At 42.3% G+C, this 20,170-nt stretch overlaps 1 pseudogene; it reads left to right on the forward strand.

The window, feature by feature from the left end:
• The first annotated feature begins 17,528 nt into the window (after nucleotides 1-17,528).
• On the forward strand, nucleotides 17,529-20,170 carry LOC115518634 (annotated as a pseudogene).

Consider the following 20,170-nt stretch of genomic DNA (forward strand, 5'->3'; position numbering starts at 1 on the left):
AGCAGGATCACCAACTGGCAGACAACAAAATCTCTTTGGCCAACACAATATTTTTAAATTTGGGGAATATGACTGCCTCGGTGAGTGGGTGAGAGGTACACAGCCCTCCTCATCTCCCCAAATCCCTGCTGTTTTCTATTGCATCTCTCCTGGCTGCTTCACAAACTCATCCTGCTTGTCAGGTGCCCAAAGGCTTTTAAGTATGCCACTGTTAGTTAAAGGAACTGTAATACGTGTATTATATATTATAATTATATATATTACATATACAACAGTCATTTTACTAATTGAGTAGTCATTCTGAACTATTTATAAATCTGGATTTGCACACATGGAGTTTTAGGAACACAGTTATTCTAGTTCTTCTTTTCTTCTAAACAGTTCTGTAATTTCATCCCAGGAACTAAGTTTGGATGAGAATTTATTGCCTCACCTCATTCTAGTCTTCTTGCTCTCTTGGAATCTTACTGAAGCTGCCAACCTTAGGCTTCAAAAATTGGCAATTTCCAAATGGAAAATAGGATAGTTACTTCGTTTTTTATAAACAAGTGGGAGGTGACTATTACAGTGGAAAGAACAGCAGAAGCAGCCGCCCTAGATCCAGAGGCCTTGAGTGGTGAGTGCCAGGGCCTGTCTTCCAGCTGTCCCGGGTCAGGTGTGCCCGGAAGGAAGAAGGACTGGCTGGCAGGGCTCCAATGGCAGTGTGGGAACAGACAGACTGCAAGCTAATTCCCCCCCAGAGCTTACTGCTCATGCAGAAATGACACTTCGATGCTTTTTTTTTAAGTTTATTTATTTATTTATTTTGAGAGAGAGACAGAGTGAAGAGACGGGGGAGAGAGAGAGAGAGAAAGAGAGAGAATCCCAAGCAGGCTCTGTACTGTCAGTGAGGAGCCTGACACGGGGCTCAAACTCACGAACCATGAGATCATGACCCGATCATGACCCCAGCGAAATCGAGTCTGACGCTCAACCGACTGAGCCACCTGGGCACCCCTACACTTCGTTTTTATGTGGGGGGAAACCAATAACTAAGTTATGCGGGTCTACCTATTACTCACCCTAGCTGTTATTCCTGCGTTTCAAACTGACCCTTAGGTGGTGCTGTGGCTCAAAGGGAAGAAGTGCCAGGCAGCTTTCTAATGAAAACCATAGACAGAAATCCTTCAGTCCCTCTCAGATGCAACCTCACTTCCTTCCTCACCAGGTGAGAAGCCACGCCAGCCACCTTTCTCACCTCCGCTCATGCTGAACACATGCCCATCTCCTTCACCACCGCTGGAGTCTCTGCCAGCTGTCTTCAGGCCAGGTTTGTGGGGCTCACAGGTTCTGGTTTGGGGAATTCAATAAAATCCAATTCTGAGGCTTCTTCAGGAAAAAGCATGATCACCAAATTCAGGCCTGGGCACGTTAAAGAGGCTTTTGGTTTACCGCTGAGATTCTTTCATTTCTTTTATGGCTCTGCCAGGCCTCTTTCACAGAGCTCCAACCCTCTTGCTAAATGGCTCCCAATTGCTGCCTGCTTCCCTGGTGAAGGTTGCAGTGATGGACGCCAAGCCTCAGGGTCTGGGCCACCTCAGCTCGGGGCTCCGCAGAAAATGGAGGCAATGCACAAATGGCCCCCGGCAAGCACCCTGAATTCAGCAGCCATTCGATGAATGTTAAATGTTCATCATTTCACACATATTTATTGTGGGCCTGCTGAGCACCTAGCACTATATAGGAGATTATAATAAATTATTAAGATGTTACTCTCCCAGGAGCTCGATATCACTGTCTTGTCCAGTATGGTAGCCACTGGCCACATGTGGCTTTTCAATAGGACATTTCCATCATCACAAAAAATTTATGGATGGTGCTGGTCTAGAGTGGAAGCTAAGCAAATAAACAAATTATTACTCATATGAAACCAAAAGCTCCATTTGAAGTCTACTATTTAAGGTTGGCACAACAAGGGCTGTAATAGAGGGAACATGTAAACTATGGGCACTTGAGTCAGGGCAACTAACTCTGGAACCCATGGCCCAGGACCAACATCCCACCTACCAGCTAGGGATATAGACATTTTCTACTTCAATGACAACCTCCACTCATCATCTTTAGAGTTGTCATTAGGAAAAGGAGACAATGTAATGAAGCAGGAAGCAATTTTTCATGATCAGAACTAAATGAGTAGCTATTTTACATTTGCTACTCAAGAAAAAAGGAAAAAGTTCAGACCCAGTGAAAATGCCAGAAAGTAATGTAAATGGAATTCTTTCTGTGACTCCAATTCAAATCAATAATATATATTTTTTAATGTTTATTTATATTTGAGAGAGAGAGTGCGAACAGGGGAGGGGTAAAGAGAGAGAGACACAGAATCCGAAGCAGGCTCCATGTTGTCAGCACAGAGCCTGACACGGGGCTCGAACCCACAAAGATCTCGAACCCATGAGATCATGACCTGAGCTGAAGTCAGATGCTTAACCAATCGAGCCACCTAGGCGCCCCCAAATCAATAAATATTATTGAGCACCTACCAGATCTTACTCAAAGAGTAAGAGAAATTGTTATAATCTTGTAGACTTGAGACAAGACATGTACGAGTTACAATATTTAGCCGAGTGACATGTTACAATGGAGATACCAACTGCTATCCAATTATTATGCTAATATTTGTATCCAAGTATTAGTTCTACAATCAACTTATTAATTCCAAAGGAGGGCATTCTTCATGATAGAAGTGGTATTTGAACTTGTCCCTAAGAGGACAGGCAGAATTCCCACAAGTGGAGATGGAAGAGGGAGACCCTCCCATTGGGCAAAGGTGCAGAGGCCTGAAAACACATGACACATTCTAAGAATGAGAAGAACATCACACAACAATTTCATGTCCACAGAGAAAGGGAGAGAGAGAGGGAGGGAGAGGAGTGGGGGAGAGAGAGAGAGAGAGAGAGAGAGAGAGAGAGAGAAAACAAAGCCAAAATGCAAAGAAAAACAAATCATTAATTCTTGGTGAAGCAGGACCTTCATACTGGGACTTGCCCATGGAAGACTTTGAGGTCCCACCTGGGAGTTTGGGCTTTATTCTGTAATCCTAGGAACCATCAAAGGCATTTAAACAGAAGAGATGCATCATCAGATCTGTATTTAGGAAAACTGCTTATAGTTTGCCAGCAATAATGATTGATGGAGTATAGAGGATGAGAGTCTAAGGGTTGAGAGCCCAGCTGGGAGGACTAATCCAGCAGAAACATGATAAGGGGCAGAAGGAGAACACTGTCAGCCTGAGTGGAAAGAAGGGGAGGAGGTGTGGTCTGTGCATTATGCAGCCATGAGAATAATGAATGTTAGTGGTGGAATCAACCACCAGTACAGGCCCTCAGACCACTTGCCTTTGGTCACTATTGAATTGAAATAAAAAATACTGATGATAGTATATGTGCATGTGGCTTTGGGGAGATCCCACTATTTAAAAAAATTGTTTTTCAATATTTATTTTGAGAGACAGAGAGAGATAGAGCGTGAGTGGAGGAGAGGTAAAGAGAGAGAGACACACACACAGAATCTGAGGCAGGCTCCAGGCTCTGAGCTGTCAGCACAGAGCCCAACATGGGCTCAAACTCACAGAGTGTGAGATCATGACCTGAGTTGAAGTCAGATGCCCAACTGACTGAGCCACCCAGGTGCCCCAGAACAGTTTTGATATCCATGAAATCTGGCCATCTTGCAAATACATGTCATTGATCAAAAAGTCACCACTACTAAAGAAATAAACAGGGGCGCCTGGGTGGCGCAGTCGGTTAAGCGTCCGACTTCAGCCAGGTCACGATCTCGCGGTCCGGGAGTTCGAGCCCCGCGTCGGGCTCTGGGCTGATGGCTCAGAGCCTGGAGCCTGTTTCCGATTCTGTGTCTCCCTCTCTCTCTGCCCCTCCCCCGTTCATGCTCTGCCTCTCTCTGTCCCAAAAATAAATAAATGTTGAAAAAAAAAAAATAAAAAAAAAAAAAAAGAAATAAACAGCTTGAGGTATGTATAACACCTCGAATGAGTCCGCAGAAATACCTATATAAAAATTAACAAAAAATTATAGTTAATAGTAGAAATAGGGGTGCCTGGCTGGCTCAGTCGGTGGAGCATGTGACTCTTTATCTCAGAGTTGTAAGTTTGAGACCCACATTAGATTAAGAGATTCCTTAAAAATAATTTTTTTAGGGGCGCCTGGGTGGCGCAGTCGGTTAAGCGTCCGACTTCAGCCAGGTCACGATCTCGCGGTCCGGGAGTTCGAGCCCCGCGTCAGGCTCTGGGCTGATGGCTCAGAGCCTGGAGCCTGTTTCCGATTCTGTGTCTCCCTCTCTCTCTGCCCCTCCCCCGTTCATGCTCTGTCTCTCTCTGTCCCCAAAATAAATAAACGTTGAAAAAAAAAAATAATTTTTTTAAAGTTCATTTATTTATTTTGAGAGAGAGAGAGAGCAAGAGAGCGGGGGAGGGGCAGAGAGAGAGGGAGAGAGAGAATCCCAAGCAGGCTCCATGCTGTCAGCGCAGAGTCTGATTTGGGGCTCCAACTCACACACTGTGAGATCCGACCTGAGCCAAAACCAAGAGTCAGACACTTAACCGACTGAGCCACCCAGGCACCCCTTAAAAACAATCTTTACAAAAAATAGTAGAAATAATTATCAATAACTTCTACACTCCTGGGTTTGTGTGTATATACACATATATGTATATTTGCCTAAGAAGATACTTCACCCCATATGCTGTCTTCCTACTTTGGACACTCAAAGTTATTCACGGCAGAGCTCACTTAACAGTCACTGAAACCGCACACGGCTTGACTACATCCTCCAGCCTCCACTGCACTAAGATGCCATCATGTGATTGGGTTCTTTCTAATGGAATGTTAGAAGAAATGATGTCTACCACTTCCATGCCTCGCCCACAAAATCCACCCACAAATAGTCATCCATGCTCGCTTTCCTTCTTTCACCTTGATGCAGATAAGCATAGTGGCTTTCTTTTTTTTTTTTTTAATGTTTATTTTTGAGAGAGACAGAGACAGAATATGAGTGGCTTAGGGGCAGAGAGAGATGAAGACACAGAATCCAAAGCAGGCTCCAGGCTCCGAGCTGTCAGCACAGAGCCCGATGTGGGGCTTGAACCCACGAGCTGTGAGATCATGACCTGAGCCGAAGTCGGACAGTCAACCGACTGAGCCACCCAGGCTCCCCAAGCATAGTGGCTTTCAAAGTGAGAGCTAAGGATAGAGTCACAAGACAGGCCCCAAAATTACCCCTTGGAGAACTGCCTGCCAATAAGGAACATGCATTTTGCCTTTTACTTGGGCTAGAAACAAACTTTGATGGTTTTAGAGCCAACTTACATTGGGGTGTTTGTTCATTACAGAAGCTAACATTTACCTTAACAGAAACTCTGCCTGATGTTAGAATCATCTATATACTTTTAAAATATCCCCCTTTTGGACTGTAAACACCCTATTTTTATTTATAATTGCTCAAGTGGTTTCTAACTAAGACTATCAAAGGGACTTCAATTACAGATAGATTGCTATCCTCATTAAAAATATATAGAGGTATCCAGCCACTCAGTCACATAAAGGACAGATTGAGTGAAGGTAACAATGCCTGAATTCCTGTTCTTTGAGGTCTATGACATTTTGTCTGCCTAGAAAGATAGTAAAGCACAACATCCTTGAGGTATTAAAAAAGACAAAAAAAGTTGAATCCTGTATTAAGCTCTTTATCTACAGCAAGGTCTAAATAACAGCCCATGATATTTTACGAATGCAGTCCCAGCTCTTCATAACTGTGCGACCCTAGACAAGTCACACAGCTACTCTAGGTCCCTGATTTCTCAATTACAGAATAAAAGGTTGAACTGTACGATTCCTAACGTCTTTTGCAGCCCTAACATCTCTGGCATCTATTGGCCAGTCCACCAATCCAGCTAAATTGGCTCATTAAGTACATTGGGCAATTTATTGCTCTTTGAAAATAAACTACTTTTAAGATTTCCAACCTTTAATGAAAATAAAGCCTAATAAAATACTAGACTAGGTTATAGTTTTAAATGACAAAAGGTAATTAAGATATTTAGATAGTGTCATTTAAAAAAATCTTTTCTCATAATAGGTGAAAATGCCTATCTGATTTTAAACTGCATTTCTTTGATTATTAGTGAGGGTATATACACTGTTAGATGGTTATAGACATTTGTATTTCCTCTTTCATAGGTCATTTAGTTTTAAGACTAGAACACTGGCAGTAGGATCACAGAAGAGGATATTATTGCCGGCATCTTTCAGCCAGTGGCCAACTAAAGGGGCATAAAGTGTCTTGCCCACAACTGTCACCAGCTCAACCGACAGAACTGTAGGGCTCCTCGCATTGGTTCAGCCCTATGCCTCCCAGAGTATGCCTGCCTTTTATTATGTGTCCAATTCAATGGAATAAAAGTAGCTGCAAGCATAGCATTGTGGGGTTCCATATTTATTCTCTTTCTGTGACAGCCGCATCCAATTTTCTCAGTTGAGAAGTCAAAGGGGTTACAAATTCCACTCAGGACCTGGAAATCCAGCTGGGCTGTTAGAGCTTCTTTCTACTTCTCCATGAATAAAGATTCTATGGAGAGGCCCTAAACCAACAATGCTGCTAATGATGTATGAGGCAGATGGGTCCTCAAACTCAACTGGCCAAGGAGACACTGGCTTTGCCCGGCTAACTCTCACACAAAAATTTGTTTTTGCCAAAAGAAACCCTGTAACTAGATATGTGCTGAAGTCACACAGAGAACGGAAGTGTTGAATCAGAAGGCATTTTTTTGGCTCCGCTGCTTTCCTGAGCGTAACCAGGCTCTGTGGCCACAGCACTGTCCTGACATCACCCTTCTGTGTCCAGGTGATACAGTACATGTGCAGCGATTCAAATGATGGAAAAAAACAACTCTCTCCTGCCATCTGGGTTCTATCAGCAAAATAAAACAACACTGTGGGTTTCAAAAGCATTTAGAGATTTTGTTTAAAAAACAGATTTAAAACACTGACACAGAGGGGAATTCTAATGAGGATCCTCTGCAAAAAAATGCCCAGTAGCCAGTGCCACCGAGCTCAAATCAAGAAAACATTAGCAGGAGTGCTGTCGGATCTCAGCCACTGGAGCACGAATAAGGGAGGCGTGTCCTTGATATTCTGCAAAAGGGCCTTGTCCTTGTGGATGTCACTGTCTGGGATGGCGGTAATAGGGAAAGACAGCTGGACCTGAAGCTCTGATAGACCACAAACAAATGTGCGTTAATAGCACACAATATTACCATGGTTTCCTTGTCTTCTTGGCTGCATCAGAAAAGCTGCATTTTTCTACTTACATGTAGCACATCCACCACACCACAGAAAGCCTAATGCCACGGGTGGCACACAGATGAAAGCAAGAACAGGAATGTGAAAACGTATCCCGAAGACAATTTCCAGCTTCAAATGACCAGACCCCTAGGAAAATTTCAGTGGTAAATGTGTTCATGTTTGTGTCAAGAGAAACCACACACCAAACCCTAAAAGCCAATATCAACAACCAAAAAGTCAATGAAAAACAGCACGGGATAACATAGCAAGTATAATGTGGCCTGATTTGGTTCGTAGGGAACAGCATGGAATGGTGTGCAGCAAATGATAAAACTATTGCATTTTTTCAACATTAAGAAAACATTCTCAAAGACTGAGGCAAAACCAGAAATGTCTGTGTGTTCTCTATTCCAGCTCCTGCCCCCACCCCAGATTGCTTCCCACAATACAGATTCATTCACTGATCTATTCTTTAAAAAAACAGCTTGGGGCGCCTGGGTGGCTCAGTTGGTTAAGCCTCCAACTTCGGCTCAGGTCATGATCTCACAGACAGTTTGCGGGCGCATCGGACTCTGTGCTGACAGCTCGGAGCCTGAGCCTCCTTCGGATTCTGTGTCTCCCTCTCTCTCTGCCCCTCCCCAGCTCGTGCTCTCTCCCTTTCAAAGATAAATAAATAAACTTTAAAAATTAAAATACTTAAAACATTTAAAAAAACCAGCTTCCTCTTCCCCTCCCACTCTGGTCCCCACCCTCAACACATATTAACCAAAGAAAATGATCAGAATTAGAGGCAATATTTGTTGAGTGCAGACTGCACACACTGTACCAGGGGCTGAGGGATAGGGATGAGGCTTGCAGGTGAAGAGTAACAAAAGAGATACAACTCTCGCCCTAGTTCTGGAGTGAGAGCAGCCAGGTCAGGAAGGTCCAGGGTGAGAGTGACAGTTACAAGCAAGACAGGGTTGCGGGGTTGAGGGGTAGGGCCGAGTTCCCATCACAGTTAAATTCTAGGCAGCAGCTGCTGCAGAATCTCTACCTGTTTGGTTAGCCTGTTGAACAAACAGAACTTGTGATAATTTGTATGCACAGAAGTAAACTTTCCTTGACCCATTAAACCCCCTTCTGACTTAAACACACAAACAGCTTTTTAAAATTATTATTACTATTGAGACAAAACAGAAAAATGCACAAATGTTAAATATACAGCCTGATGAATTTTTTACATTTGTATACACCCATGAAACCATCACTCAGACCAAGAACCATTTAACCATGAAGCACATCAAATTGATATGCTACAGAAAAATGCAGGAAGAGAATGCAGTTGGATCTCTAACATGCCTTTCCAAAATTGTTTTATTGTTGTGGATTTTATTTGGATGTTAGAGATAGTTTACTCTTTTTTTGTGAGCAGGAGGGACATTAAAAGGAGGTCCACTCAGCAGGATCTGGGACCACAGACACTCATTCAAAGTAGAATTTTCTATTTGTTTGGGAATCTTTCAGGATCCTTAACATTTAAGAAATGTTTAAGAAAACATTCAGGCTTCAACCTACTGCTGCCACATATTTGCATATCCCTTATGTTTAGGAACAGGGTGTGAAACAGTTTAACTTTTATATGTAATCTGCATGCCTTCTCTTGCATAACACCACAAATTTAATTCCTGCCAACCTCCTTTTTTTTTTTTTTTTTTTTTGCACGCCATTTCTTTTCCATGGCAGAACAGCAATGGCAGACAATGTTGTTTTCAGGTCTTCAATTCTCCTGTTTCCAGCTTTGTCTTAGAATTTAAATAAACAGAATTTTAAAACTTGATTTTTTAAATTTTATTTTTAATTTTATTTAAATCCAAGCTAGTTAACAAATACTGGAGTAATGGTTTCAGGAGTAGAATTTAAACTTGATATTGTTAAAAAACAAAACAAAACAAAACAAACAAACCCCTCAGTTTGGAATATGATCTATGCATTAGAATGAAAAACCAGTTCTCTCCCAGAGCCATGGAGAATTTAAGACGATCTAATGTTAAGCATGCGATTCTTTACGTTGGTCAAGGATTAAGAAATACTCAAATTTTTTTTTTTAATTTTTTTTTCAATGTTTATTTATTTTTGGGACAGAGAGAGACAGAGCATGAACGGGGGAGGGGCAGAGAGAGAGGGAGACACAGAATCAGAAACAGGCTCCAGGCTCCGAGCCATCAGCCCAGAGCCTGACGCGGGGCTCGAACTCACTGACCGCGAGATCGTGACCTGGCTGAAGTCGGACGCTTAACCGACTGCGCCACCCAGGCGCCCCAGAAATACTCAAATTTTAAGCACTTACTATCTTCATGCTACAGAACACAGAAAAACTTTAGTTCACATATTAATTCATGTAGTAGTTGCAACTATCTACAGTTTAGGCCACCTTACAGAATTTTTTTTTAATTTACTTATTTATTTTAATAATCTCTATACCCATTGCACAAGGGCTCAAACTCATGACCCCAAGATCTAGCATCACACACTCTTCCGACTGAGCCAGTCAGGAGCCCCCAGAAAGTTTTTAATAAATGCTATGTTTATATTGAAAATTATGATAATTAGGATATTAAGGGTAGCATATGACAGCTGATATGCCATCTGTATAGTGAAGCATTACAGACTAAGGCATGTTGCTGGTGAAAACACAATGCAAGCTAATTCACTTGCGAGCAAATCTCTTAGTCTTCATATTGTTTTTCAAACTATGCCAAACTTTTAAAATTTATAGCGTTAAAATCAGAAAAATGGAGGACTAGGCTGAAAAAGGATTCCAAAGATTGTTTTCTATTTTCCCAAAGCACTTTGTCAGTAACATGGTTGGGTGACACGCATAATCACTCTTTCTAAAATAAAATGTTCACTTGTCCTCCTTTATTGTAGTTAAATCAACTGGCAATCCTAATCACTTAGTAGCATAAGTGATCAAATTTAATTCTATGTACTTCTGCCAATAACTGATTATGCTTCCCACGGCATACGAGTTTTCTTGAAACATCGCGTACAGAGGTGATCCTGAGTGCGCACCTGAGTGAGGAATTCAAAGATGCTCGCAGGTCAGAGGAACGATGCACTCAACCTCAACGGTTCCTAGGACCCTGAGAAAATCCCTTCTTTATTCTATGCCTTATTTTCTCCATTTGCAAAACAAACAAATAAGTGCCGTCATCAAATGTCTACACAGTGCTCTCAAAGCTTTAAAGGGAAGGTGTCACCTAATTACTAAGTTTTGTTATTATGTCAGAATGTTGACAACTCCAATTTCGGGTCATGCCCTCACCCAGCTAAATCAAAGAATTCTTGATGGTTACAACAGATCTTTTGAGTAAGTTACTTGAACACTTTGGCCTTAAATGGTAAGTGAAGTTTAAAAATAAAAAGTAAGGGCGCCTGGTGGCTCAGTTGGTTAAGCGTCCAACTTCGGCTCAGGCAGGTCATGATCTCACAGATGAGTTCGAGCCCCGCATCAGGCTCTGTGCTGACAGCTTAGAACCTGGAGCCTGCTTCGGATTCTGTGTCTCCCTCTCTCTCTCTGCTCCTCCCCCGCTCATGCTCTGTCTCTCTCTCTCCTTCAAAAATAAATAAAAACAGGGGCGCCCAGGGGGCTCAGTCGGTTGAGCATCCTGAGCGTCCGACTTTGGCTCGAGTCATGATCTCACAGTTAGTGAGTTTGAGCCCTGCATCGGGCTCTGTGCGGACAGCTTGGAGCCTGGAGCCTGCTTCAGATTCTGTGTCTCCCTCTCTCTCTGCCCCATCCCCACTCATGCTCTGTCTCTCTCTGTCTTAAAAATAAATAAAACATTTAAAAATTTTTTTAAAAATAAAAATAAATAAATAAAAACATTTAAAAAATGTTTAAATAATAAAAATAAAAAGTAAACAACAAATAAACTTCACTGGATTCTAGGTCTCAAAACTAAGAGAAGTTGTTTTAACTTTAGAAAAAATTTGAACAGAGTTTTTGTACTGTTTTCACATCCCTCTTTGAAGAGGGGAAAGCCAGTGCTTGGTGTATTGGCAGTTTGGGGAATGACTGGTATCCAGGAAAACAACAGTATCACATGATGTAAAGATTTGCTTTTTATCTCTTTATTTTTCTTTTAATTCTCTTTTTTTAAAAATTTTTTGTAACTATCTTTTTTCTGGGGTGTGAAGAGTTAATTCTGGCTATTTTCTAAACCTTTAACCCTACCCTCTTGGCAGAAAAGGGAAGCTGGCTGTGAGCTCTGCAACAGAGCTGGTGCCTCAGACTCCTCTGAGTCTGGCATTATGTAAGAAATGTAAATGCTTTGGTTCATCCACATAGAACTTTCCAGAAAAACCTGGCTCAGCCCCAGTACCTTTTCAAAATAGGAATAACCTTCAAACTCTGGCTCAGTAAGGTTTTAGACAGCAGAGTTCCAGACCCGATGTGGAGTTACAAACCAGTTCTGAGGAAGATTGATCGTGATTCCATCCTTGCCTTTTGAAATATTTATCAAGATATGACAGATCTATGAGGATGACCTTCACTGGCAGAGAGAACACAGCCTCAGGCTACGGAGAAGGAGGAAAGTTAGCTGTCCATTCCAGGGTGGTGAAAACCTGGAAAGTAGCCAGCCTTTGTTAGCCCCACAGTCTGTGCTTACTTCCCTTGGAAAAGAGAATTGAAACTGGCTAAGAATATTCCTTGTGTAATCCCACTTCAGCCCTCAGTACTGAAGCTCTGGAAAGAGCTCTAGATGCACTAACTGTCCCATCCCATAAATACAAATGGTACTGAGTGAAAAGTGGTATCAGGACTCTCACTTGAGCCCATCTTCCTTCCTTCCCCCCCTTGCTCCAAAATGTTCTGCCTTTCCTGCCTCCCCTTCTTCCCCTGCCAGAAGTGAACTACTGGTTATTTCCAGTGGTGCGTTCCCTTCCTTCACACTCTTCCTCTCTCTTCTTGCCCTGGGCCATGCTCCCCTTCTCTCAGCCCCTCCGTGCAGTCTCCCTCAGGTTCTGCTCACTGAGTCTCATTTCGAAGAAGCACTGACACGGAGTGGCGGTTTCATGGAGGAAGGGCTAATGGAGAAGTAACCACTAGAGGGTGACATAATTACACACAAGTGCATTCCTTGGGGACACTACAAGGCCAGAGCCAGCCAGGCATCCAGCTGTAGGTCTGGAGATGTAAAATGGATTATCAACATATCTACCCACAGTGTGCACATCACACAGGCTTGCACATGTTCTCTCTCCCTCTCTCCCTCTCTCCCTCTCTCTCCCTCTCTCTCTCTCTCTCTCTCACACACACACACATACAGGCACACAAATACCAACCTACCTTGGCTAGCAAATCAAACAGTGTCTTCAAGCGTTTTGTGTGAAAGCCACACCTTGCCCTGGCCCAATATTGCTTACAGTACAGTCACTATCTCATTCACTGTTAACAAATTTTTTCCTGGACCCCTTCTTCTTTGATGTCATACAGAAACCACATCCTAGCAAGGTATAATGATGTTCAGTATAATGAAAGTTCAGATTCCAGTTCCGCTACCTGTTTTGTCTTGAGCAAGTTACTTCTCTGTGCCATAGTTTCCTCATCTGTAAAATGGACTTTTCTTCTTAGTTCAGATTCCACTTATTAACTGATTAGCTGTTGCTAGCCTGTACTATTTAGCTGTTGTGAAGAATAGATAAGTCCATATATGTAAAGATCTTAAAAGAATGATTAATACACAATAAATGCTCAATAAATATTAGCTATTTTCATTATGGTCAGGAACTGTACTCTCACAAAACCCCCAAGATACAAAAATCACTAGTCCCATTTCATAGTAAGAAAACCAAGGCTCCAACTGATTAAAATAATTTGTCCAATGTCACAGAAGTAATAAGTGATAGAATCAAGATTTTAAACCAGAATCTGACTACAAAACCTATATTCTTTTCACTCTATCACTGGGGGGAAAAATTCAGTCATCATGAGCTTATGATCTAAAAGATGAAAGATGAGTGGTGGGAAACATCGTTTTTTTTCTTCTGTGAATTATTTTTATTTTGCTAAAAAGGGAGAGACTTTAGGAAGTATCATTTAATGGAAGTCTTTAATCTTTTTTTAATGTTTATTTATTTTGAGAGACAGAGAAACAGAGTGTGAGTGGGGGAGGGGCCAAGAGAGGGAGACAACAGAATCCAAAGCAGGCTCCAGGCTCCGAGCTGTCAGCCCAGAGCCCAACGCGGGGCTCGAACCCACAAATTGAGAGATTAAGTCGGATGCTTAACCACCCAGGCGCTCCTTAATAGAAGTCTTAAAGCAGGAGAAAGAAAACTGGGTAGTAGGAAGTTCACCAGGGTTGTCAGTGCTGTGATCCCAGTCAACAGCATCAACATCACATGGGATCGTGTTAGAAATGCCAATTCTCGGCCCCACCCCAGACCTTCTGACTCAGAAGTGTTCAAAGTCATTCTGCTCAAGTTTGAGAACCGTGGCTCCAAGCAAGAGTGTGAGAGTTGGTAGTGAGATCATACATTGAAGGCAACAGGATGGATGTTGTTCTGGCGGAAGTGGTCTGGGACCATTTCTTGGTGACTGAATGGAATCTGCTGCTCTTCCTGACTTTTGGAGGAGAAAATGAGATGGAGAGAGATAGATGGCTTGCTCTAACTGAAAGATCATTTTATTATGTTCTTGCACTTTTGCTGTGTTTCCACCCCTTTAACCTGCACATTTCTTAAAAACAGGAAATAACGTTTAAAAAAAATGTTCAACTGTCAGCAAATGTATATCTGTACAAATTGAGGGCACACCTGTGTGGGTTTTTCTTTTCCCCCACAGTGCATTTATAAAAGAAAACCCAAAACACAGCATTTATTTGATCTCTACTATGTGCCAGGTCCTACACTAGGTCCCTCCTTTCCTGTGGATTGTTTTTTCCTCAGGGAATTTGGACAACAGCTCTGTGAAAGGAATTACTTTCACTTTATAGATGAGGAAATTGAAGCTCAAAGAATTTCAGTCACTTTGCCTGAGGCCATGTGTCTATTATAATAGGAGAGCTAGGATTCTAATGCACAACTTCAGACTCCAAATCTGGTGTAGATTTAGCTCATGATGCTATCTTGGGAACAGAGGTGACCTCAGGGGCTGCCATGTCGCAAGCACTTACGGGAGACACACGTGGGAACCACCTTTGCACCTTTTAAGGGGCCTTTTAAGGGGCCAGGCAGAACACTGAATGGCTCCTCTTCTCCACCCCTGCCTGGATGTGTACTATCAAGCTCTATTGTCAGAGAGCAGTGAATTGGGCAAATGAGGAGAAAGACTGCCAATCAAGAAAAAATTTTTTCAGGGCAATCGGGTTTGTAAACACAGCAGAAAATCCAAACCATGAACTAAAATTTTCTGACTTCAGATACTGAATTCTAATTCCAGATGAATAAGAATTAAAGTTTCCTGGGGCGCCTAGGTGGCTTAGTCGGTTGAGCATCCAACTTCGGCTCAGGTCATGATCTCACCATTCATGAGTTCGAGCCCCGTGTTGGGCTCTGTGCTGACAGCCGGAGCCTGGAGCTTGCTTCTGATTCTGTGTCTCCCTCTCTCTCTGCCCCTCCCCTGCTCGTGCTCTCTCTGTCTCTGTCTCTCTCTCTCTCTCAAAAATAAATAAACATTAAAAAAATTAGAAAAACAAAAGAATTAAAGTTTCTTTATTCTTGAAGGGAAAAAAAGCCAAAAATTCTTTGAAAAGATGATTTTTAAAATTAACCTGGTGTCTCAAAGGGGAAGAACCGTAACAAAGTATGACAATGTATGGCTGCTGTTACAGTGTTCTTATTTCTTTCCAAACAAGTAAGGAAAAATTTCAGCCTGTTGTCTAAACAAGTTTCTACTTGATGTAATGACCTTCCTTCCATCAAAACGATTCATAAATTCTAGGCTTCCCTATGGTTACCCTCTCAATGGAAACATTTTATTTCTATCACTCTGTCGGCACTGTTACACCAACAGACACATCACTATGAGTAGGCGTTTTCTAGCTCATTGCTTGGTCTAAATCGTTAAAGACAGAAACATCACTTCAACATCTTTGTCTGCTTCAAAGCACCGAGCAGTGCACAAAAATTGTTTCAACATTCCCTGAACTACTGAATGAGTGAAAATCCACCTTTTTAGGTGTTCATTGCCCTGGAAATAGCTATATTTACAACACAGGTTTGTTTCGGTTTTTTTTTCGAAGATGCTATCTGCTTTGTAACAAGTATCTAAGGTTTTTGTTAATATTAACAAATAATAGCTGGTATTCTATCAAAGTATTTCTTTTTTTTTTAAGTTTATTTATTCATTTTGAGAGAGAGACAGAGTGCACGAGCAGGGGAGAGGCAGAGAGAGTGGGAGAGAGAGAATCCCCAGCGGGCCCCACACTGTCAGCACAGAACCCAACTCAGGGCTTGATCCCATGAACCCGTGAGATCATGACCTGAGCGCAAATCAAGAGTGGGATGCTTCATGAAAAGATGCTCAATGTCACTCCTTATCAGGGAAATACAAATAAAAACCACACTGAGATATCACCTCATACCAGCCAGTCAGAGTGGCTAAAATGAACAAATCGGAGACTATAGATGCTGGAGAGGATGTGGAGAAACGGGAACCCTCTTCCACTGTTGGTGGGAATGCAAACTGGTGCGGCCGCTCTGGAAAACAGTGTGGAGGTTCCTCAAAAAATTAAAAATAGATCTACCCTATGACCCAGCAATAGCACTGCTAGGAATTTACCCAAGGGATCCAGGAGTGCTGATGCATAGGGGCACTTGTACCCTAATGTTTATAGCAGCACTTTCAACAATAGCCAAATTATGGAAAGAGCCTAAATGTCCATCAACTGATGAATGGATAAAGAAATTATGGTTTATATACACAATGGAATACTACTTGGCAATGAGAAAGAATGAAATATGGCCTTTTGTAGCAACATGGATGGAACTGGAGAGTGTTATGCTAAGTGAAATAAGTCAGGCAGAGAAAGACAGATACCATATGTTTTCACTCATATATGGATCCTGACAAACTTAACAGAAGACCATGAGGGAGGGGAAGGAAAAACAAAAAGTTAGAGAGGGAGGAAGCCAGACCATAAGAGGCTCCTAAAAACTGAGAATAAACTGACGGTTGATAGGGGATGGGAGGGAGGGGAAAGTGGGTGATGGGCATTGAGGAGGGTACCTGTTGGGATGAGCACTGGGTGTTGTATGGAAACCAATTTGACAATAAATTTCGTATTTAAAAAAAAAGAGTGGGGTGCTTTTTAAAAAAAATTTTTTTTAAGCTTATTCATTTTTGAGAGAGAGAAACAGAGCATGAGCAGGGGAGGGGCAGAGAGAGAGAGAAAGAGAGAGAGAGAGAGAGAGAGAGAGAGATGGAATCCAAAGTAGGCTCCAGGCTCTGAGCTGTCAGCACAGAGCCCGACATGGGGCTCGAACTCACGAACCATGAGATCATGACCTGAGCTGAGGTCGGACACTTAACTGAGCACCCAGGTGCCCCAAAAAAGAGTGGGATGCTTAACTGAGGCACCCCACTATCAGAGTACTTCTAATCCTTTGGTTAGGTGCCTGAAAATATGAAAATATACATTAAAGTTAATACTCAAAAGTTGCAAATTACAACTTACAAATGGCAACCCCACTTCCAGGGTAGAAGGAGGGAGTGACCATTCATCTGGGGGTGATCATTATTGGCAATCCCTTTCACTCTCATGAATTTTTCTAGTTCAGACAATAGAGTGCACAGTCGCCTTTCATGGTGGTGGCGACAGGCCGAGAGTGCCCCACGAAGGCCTCGGGCACCCTACAACGGTCCAAGGTGGTGGGGGGCGGCCTGCCCACCCCCAATGCAGCACTCAGCCCCTCTATGGCCAGGGAATCTTTTGCACCTAATCATATTGGGACCAAGCCCCCCCTTCTGGTACTTTGTGTCTCAGCTGAGGAAGACGAAAAAGTCTTCAGGCGCAACTGTCTGCTGCAGACAGGGGTGCAAGAAATGCTCCTTGTGGGGGAAGAGCTTCAGAGCCTGGCTGCGCTATGACTCCAGCAACGGCACCCACGGCACGTACCCGAAGTATGGGGACCGACCACTGCAGGCTCTGGCACCCGGTGCTGTCCTGACATAGGCACTGGCACAGCGCTCACTCGATCCAGATCATGAAGGTGAGGACTGCAGCCAGCAAGGGCAGCCCACTGGCAGCCAAGCAGTTCCAGGACTCCAAGATCAAGTTCCCACTGTCCCATCTGGTCCTGTGGCCCCAGGGAGAGCCACACTTCACCACCAAAAGGCCCAACATTTTCTTTCAGATGCAAAGCTTCCCTGTCCCCAGGTTGGCCCAAATAAATTCCTTGGGAAACCTCCCTCTGCCCCCCTCAAATAATAATAATAGTAATAATAATAATAATAATAATAAAGTGCACAGCTATCCTAATGAGAGGGCTCTAGCTACCCAGACCCCAAGTCCTTATTTTTATTGTGGTGGATAAAGCCCATGTTTACAGGATATAGCAAATTAATAACCTAGAAAGAGTAAACAAATATTTCAGGGTATTCCTGGCAATTTGTTGATATGAGAACAATTTTCACCGATTTTTTCCTTTTATTCACATCTTTATTTCAAAATGTTCGTTCTGTTTAATTTTTTTTTTTTTTAAGTAGGTTTCATGCCCAGTGTGGAGCCCAACGGGCTCGAACTCACCATCCTGAGATCAAGACATGAGCTGAGATTAAGAGTCAGACCCTCAACCGACTGAACCACCCAGGCACCCCTATGGTAATTCTGTTTTTAAGTTTTTGAGGACCCATGATACTAGTTTCCACAGGGGCTGAACCATCTACATTCCCACTAACAGTATGCCAGGGTTCCAGTCTCTCTACATTTTCACCAACTCTTGTTATCTTCTATTTTATTAATAGTATCCATCCTAATAGATGTGAGTGGTATCTTATTGTGCTTTTGATTTACATTTCCCTAACAATTACTGATGTTTAGCATCTTTTCATATGCTCATTATCCATTTGTATATCTTCTTTGGAGAAATGTCTGAGAGATGCCCCAAGAAACTCTCATTTAGTAATACAGTAAAACCTTGGTTTGCGAGCATAATTCGTTCCAGAAACATGCTTGTGATCCAAAGCACTTATATATCAAAGCAAATTTGAAGAACCATTGGCTCAGTTATGATCATGTGACATTCGACCTCACATACTACTTGTATTGCAAGACATAGCTCTTTTTATCAAGTTAAAATTTATTAGAAATGTTTGCTTATCTTGCGGAACACTTGCAGAACAAGTTACTCGCAATCCAAGGTTTTACTGGACTAGGAAGGAATAGAAAGAATGTTTCCATCAAGAAATCTTGGAAGTTGGAAAGTAGTTGGAAAGGTACCATTTTATAAACCTCAGATGTCCGTTGCTATTGGTTGTCCAGATTCTTGGAGACGTTTTGATATGCATGAAGTCTTTCATAAAGATATTATGTTATTACTGTTCTCATTCATTTCAGTTCAAAAACCTTTACAGAGTGTCTACTACACAGTAGTGCCATGGATACTTTAGAGTTAATACAAAACACACACAACATATTTTAACTCCTTTGATCCAACACTTACCAGCTAGACTCAGGGTCACTAGTTTTGGATCTATATTTTTTTGAATGACTTTAAAAAGCTGCAGATCTCTTCCGATCTTTCCTGCCAGATCTTCCTTCTCTGAACGAGGAAGTACACACACCCTTAAGTAAGCTTGATATCCGGGTTGGGCCTCTCAATTTTCCCAGGCCTCACCCAGATGAAAAACACACCCATCTGAAAATCTAGTTCCTTTAAAATTCTTGATAAAGTTTTGGAGAGACTTCTTATACAGGGCTCTCATTTTTGTTTCAATACAGAATAGCTCATTCAGAAAAAAACTCCTTTCTGGTTGCAACTTATTGAACCATATACGAAAATCTGAACAAGTCCTTAGAACACGAACAGTGCCTGTGCTGCCTGCCCCTCCTTGCCTCCCCTCTCCCAACCCACGCCCAGGGAACCAAAGCAAGAAGCAGGGACCACGTTCCAAGGCAAGCTGATGGCCCTCAACTACCACAACCCTGCTAGCTTCAACTGAAAAACTGAAACAGAATTTACAAACCTTATTGTTTGACTTGAAGACCAGAAAATCAAACACCACAAGATTGAAGGCAGAGGTAGTTTAAGAAACATCCACAGCAGTGACTGGTCCAAGTCCTTTGAAAAGTATCTCAGACATGTTAACTGTCCTTTCAGGATTCAAGATCAACAAGAAGTAATTGACTGGCTTCTTGGTTTAGCCGTTAGACTTGAGTATGGAGACAATGCTGAAAAATACAAGGGCTTGCTACCTGATAATACAAAAAATGCTGACAGTGTAGAGGCACTGATCAATTTGGATGAAAATAATCCTTATCTTAAGGCTGGTGTAATGGCTTTGGCTAACTTTCTTCAGATTCAGCATCTTAATGGTTACCTGGTAATGCTTAAGGCAACTCGCATTTTGGTCCAGGAGCACCTGAGCAGGATGCAGTTGCTAAAGCAAATCAAACAAAAGAGGGTTTGCCTGTTACTTTAGATAAATATATTCTTGGTTTTGACACTGGAGATGCAGTTGTTAATGAAGTGCTCAAAATCTGTAATTGCTGCACATAGAAGAGCTCAGAGACCTACAGGCAAAAATTAATGAAGCCATAGTAGCTGTTCAGGCAATTACTGTTGATCCAAAGACAGACCACAGACAGTTGGAAGATGTACATCTTAGGATTTCAGCTTCTCACTGA

This window comes from Lynx canadensis, chromosome B4, assembly GCF_007474595.2.
Source record: "Lynx canadensis isolate LIC74 chromosome B4, mLynCan4.pri.v2, whole genome shotgun sequence".
Taxonomy (NCBI): domain Eukaryota; kingdom Metazoa; phylum Chordata; class Mammalia; order Carnivora; family Felidae; genus Lynx; species Lynx canadensis.